This window comes from Hypanus sabinus, unplaced genomic scaffold (assembly GCF_030144855.1).
Source record: "Hypanus sabinus isolate sHypSab1 unplaced genomic scaffold, sHypSab1.hap1 scaffold_131, whole genome shotgun sequence".
Lineage (NCBI taxonomy): Eukaryota > Metazoa > Chordata > Chondrichthyes > Myliobatiformes > Dasyatidae > Hypanus > Hypanus sabinus.
The window spans coordinates 42,393-47,428 of NW_026779378.1; the positions used below are offsets into that span (position 1 = coordinate 42,393).

The following is a 5,036-nucleotide window of genomic DNA, read 5'->3' on the forward strand; positions in this document are numbered from 1 at the left end:
TGTAAGACGCTTAAAAATGTAACCAAGGCAAATACATGGTTGATAGAACTCTTTAGAAAAGCATATAATTCAGATAACGGTAGTAGAATCATTTCAAGCATGTATAAGGGAGTGGCAAATCTAAATCACATTCGACTTCATACATTAAGTCAAAATGGGAGAAGGAAGGAGGGATAATTATGTCTGAGGAAGAATGGTCATCAATATGGGTATATCAATGGCAGTGCACCAATTCACAGAAATGGAGGGAGTTCGGATGGAAAAACTTAATAAGATATTTTACTACACCTTCTCAGAAATCCCATTATGATGGTAACCTCCGTTTGCTGATGAAATTGTGGAAATCAAAATGCAAATCATTATCATATTATTTGGGACTGCCTTTTTAACAAAAACTATTAGAGGGGGATACAGAATACCCTAACAAGTGATCTTTAAATGTAAAATACCCTTGAAGAGTAAGACCATATAATTTAGATGTATACCTCAAGAATGGATGAAATGAGACAAATATTTAATGAACATACTGTTGGTGGCTGGTAAAAAGACTTTTACTAGAAAATGGTTATCACAGGAGAGCCCAACTTTAAATACATGGATGGAAATTACAATGGACATTTGCAAAATGGAGTAGATAACAGCATGTGTTAATCATAAGCTGGAACAATTATATTCATACTGGGGAAAATGGTTTAACTGAATAATGCCTCATAGGCCTGATTGTAATCTCACAGATCAATGAATCTGTTGTAAAAAAAATCACTCCCTACCTGTACATAGTTCTTTCCTTTTGTTTGTTTTTTTTTATTTCCACTGTTTTTTATAAGTGTATATCCCAGATAAATACTTTGTGGAAATTCTGTGATATATAGGATTATATGATATATATGTACAATGTCTGAAATACATCTTATGGAGCTGTTTGTTTGATGAACTTGTTATATACCCCGTCACTGGGTGTCTGAGCAGCAGAGAGAGAAGAATCCGTTGGAGTCTGGTGGTACCAAACTAAAGCTGTTTATTAGTAAACTACACAATACAATATCAAAAATGCAAATATACATATAAAACAAGTTAGCAGTAATAAACCTAAAACGTAGGAATAATAATAAGCAATAATAAACAAGCTCTATCGATGTCCAGGGGTAAATGAATTGTCATAGGAAAGTATAGAGTTCAGTTCATAAATGCTGAGGTGGTTATACTTGTGTTGAAAACGTTGGAGAGAGAGCAAGAACGACAGAGAGCGAGCGAGCGAGATGTAACAGCAACAGCTGTGGCAGGAAAACCTTTTGTGGCTTTCTTAATCCGTCGTGTCGTTGTGTTCATTTAGTTATAACCCCTCTGTTCTTCAGCTAGACCGTTCTCTTGTGGTGGACTCATCACTCTGGCATGAGTGGACACACACACAATTCCCCACCGTCCCTGCTGTAACACTGTGAACTTTACTGACCGATCTCCTGGTTCGGTCTCCGAGGCCCCCATCTTTCTGTGGGTTCCCAACACTCAGTCAGTGTCCACTGGTGTGTCTGAAGGGTGTCTCTCCAGACCTGTCTTTTAACCCCACTCACGGGGTCTCAGCTATCCATAGAAGATAATTTAGAAATTGACAACATTCCAAACAGAACAGCCTTGGATTAACAATGTTTCCAGAGAGGGCTGTTTGTTACACAGTCATTGTAATTGTCGGTATCCCGGGTAAGTACCTTTCGATTACTGATACGGAAGCAGAGACCTCACGCCGCTCTCAGCTACTGCTGAGTGAGTGAGTGAGTGAGTGTGTGTGCCTGTCTGTGAGCTGCTGATTGTGCATCGGTGAACAGTGGCAGGCATGCAATGATGTTTGTCCAACGGAGCAAATTATAGGAGGCTAGCGCGATGTGCTGGGGAATTAGCTCAAATGGTAGAGCGCTCGCTTAGCATGCGAGAGGTAGCGAGATCGATGCTCGCATTCTCCATCGACATTTTGTATTCAGAGGATTCGTTCAATCAAATTCCTGAACTAAGAATGCACAAAAGATGCGGTTGGCGCAGAGCGAGCGGAAAGTATCTCAGTCAAAGGGTCGGGAGAAAATGTCGTAGGTTTGCTGCTTTGAAAGCAGATTGGAGGGAAAGCCGGCTGGCAGCTGGTGTTTCAGTAATGGATGAGCTGCAGGCGACGATTCCGGCATAAACAGGTGAGTGGTTAGAAGGACATTGCCCTGGTTACTGGGTGAAAAGAGAAAGCTGAGTAACCTTTGATTTGAACGGGCGAGGACGATCAAAGAGCTGTGTTGGAATCGTAGTGTCCCTAGAATTGTCAGAAGCGCGGTGATCGGCGTCATCCCGTGGCCTGTGGCCCCCAGTGCTGGAAGGACGAGATAGTTGCCACAGGCAGGCTTTTGCCATCGGTCGACAGATGCCAGGCTGAAATCTGCATAATGATTGTCGGTAGGAGCCAACGTGGAGAAACTTGATGTCACTTTTCCTTCGATAGCTCAGTTGGTAGAGCGGAGGACTGTAGAGGAAATGGAGTCATCCTTAGGTCGCTGGTTCGATTCCGGCTCGAAGCATCAGGACTTCTTTTACTGCGCCCGTCATCAATTCCATACCACAGCCTCGCCATGATTGAAATTCCCCCGCGAACATGGCATTTGTGGACAAGCAGCTGGAATTTCTTTTATACCATGTTAACATCATTTTGAAATTATGCCAAAATGTTTCGACATCTTTGGTAATATAATAATGAAATACTCTGAATTTAACTGTATTAATGAATATAATCCATAAATGTGCTAAACACTAAACGTACCACATTTACAGTGAAACATTTTAGTTTCAGCGTACATGCACTGTCATTGTTTCAAGTTACAACACTGTCACAAATGGTCAACATGAAGACAGAATGGAAGTCGGTCGTTCACTGTTCAGAAACCACCATCGCCGTCCCGTCAGAACATTTCACTGTTGCATCCTCCCTGTCAATTGTGACTGTCTGACAGTGTTTACGTGTGTTGTGTGTTATGTTTTGTCATCGTTTGACTTACATATCAGATTTATAAAACGTTACAAGTTCCGAGCACTATTAAGACCGGGTAACAATGTTCTGCTCAGAGCAATGGTTTGTCCCCGAAGCAGTAAAATAAAACAGAGGGAAGGTTGCTGCGGTGCAAGATCTTGTTTTCAGAATCTGACGTTGCAATCCAATAGTAACACAGACTTTCGGAAAGAAGCGTAGATGCGCACTTCAATTACACTACCCCTCTCCTTGGAGATACCGCGCTTGGAGTTCTGTGAACAGTCTTGTCGCCCTGTTATAGGAAAGGCAGAAGTCCGCTGAAAAGAGAGCAGGCAGTATTCACAGAGATGCTGCAGGGACTCTCTGGGTTGAGTTACAGGGTGAGGTTCGGCCGAGTGGCATTTTATTGAGGGCAGAAATATAGCTGGATCACGAGAGACGTTTTCTCACATAGTTGCTCTGTGTATTGAACAGCCTGACAAAGGAAATGAGCACTACAGAGTCGTTAGCAATATTTGAAGTACACATGGACAGTTTGACGAATGTGACCCAATCACGAACAACTGTATTAGGTGGCCAGGTTGGTCGGCATGGAGATATTGGGCCGAAGGACCCGTTTCTGTGATCCATCATTCTTGGACTCTGCTCATCGCTGCTGCATCCGTGAAACGTGAAGAGATTAATGTGAGCATGCGCAACTGTAAAACGCATTCTGCTGCGGTCACGTGATCAAACAAAGTATCTTTTTACTTCCACTGATAATGGCCAGCGGAGATTTAATTGCAAGAGAACAATTGACGGCTGTATTTCTGCCAAAAAATGAGTTTGAATTTCTTTATTCTTATTTTTGGTCTTTTTTGTCACACTGCATATAACCTTGTGGCGATCATCATTCTCAGCCGAGGAAACTGCGGTCTCTCCAAATGCGTCACACGTTACGTGGTGGCGATGGCTGCCGCGGATCTGATGGTGGTGATTATCGAAGTCCTGTTACACCAGATGGGTCAAGCAAAAGGATTTAATTACGGAGTCCTGGACAACGCTCCTTTCTGCCTTGTCCACGACTTCCTGCGTCACGTGGCCGTTGACTGTTCCGTGTGGTTTACAAATTGTATTTGTTTCAGTAGACCTGTAGTGCCTTTCTCGCCATCGTTTGAGGGGTTTTATTGGGTGGACCGTCTGTTGAATCCGCTACTTCCTTTCTTCCTTATTTTGACCCTCAATGCTCTGACCGTCAGACAGATACTGGCGGCGAGCAGAATCCGCAGGGGGCTGAAGGGACGGGGAAATTGCGGGAAACAGCGAGATCCGGAGATGGAGAGTCGGAGACAATCCATCATTCTGCTCTTCAGCCTGTCGGCGAGTTTCCTTCTCTGTTGGGCGACAACCACTCTGATCTTCATTCTCACGCGATGCCTCTACACAGACCTGGAAACGTCCATTCGGCTCTTTCAGGCACAGTTTTGGGGTTCAGTGATTCAGAATTTCAGCAGCTGCACGAATACATTTATCTACGGAGTGACCAAGACCAGATTCAGAGAGCAGGTGAAAATCATTCTGCTCTCGCCGGCTACTTTAGTTTTGAAATATTTTAGGTATGTACCGCTCAGATGAAAGGGTCAAATAATTTACAAATTTCAAAGTAAGATACCTGCTCTGCAAGCACATTAATGAATTGAACTGCCTGAAAAAGTTACTGTTCCCAGCATTTCTGCCTTTCCATTATTTCAGAAGAAAAATAATTTATTTTTCTATTATAGATTAGATTGCTTGTCGTTTCCGTTCTGTAAAATGTATTTTACCTTGCACATTATATCACCCTGATATCCGGGATTGAAAACACGCAGATCCATTGTCGAAGTGTCCATTTTCTAAATCTTGCTAGTGACCTGGCCGTGTCTGCCAATCCCGACGTCCATTCTCCTTCCCTCTTGTTCCGAATTCTCCCTTTATTTAAACTTCCGGTTTGTCTGCTATACCTGTATGTAGCTGGGAGAATAATTGCATCTTCTCTGTCCGGATGAAGCTTTCTAGTTTC

At 43.0% G+C, this 5,036-nt stretch overlaps 2 non-coding genes across 2 annotated transcripts; both read left to right on the plus strand.

The window, feature by feature from the left end:
* Nucleotides 1–1,885: 1,885 nt before the first annotated feature.
* Nucleotides 1,886–1,958, plus strand: trnaa-agc (transfer RNA alanine (anticodon AGC)). Its single transcript has one exon. It is a non-coding gene; the product is annotated as a tRNA-Ala (tRNA).
* Nucleotides 1,959–2,466: 508 nt separating this feature from the next.
* Nucleotides 2,467–2,552, plus strand: trnay-gua (transfer RNA tyrosine (anticodon GUA)). Its single transcript is given in 2 exon segments — nt 2,467–2,503; nt 2,517–2,552. It is a non-coding gene; the product is annotated as a tRNA-Tyr (tRNA).
* The last annotated feature ends 2,484 nt before the right edge of the window (nt 2,553–5,036 follow it).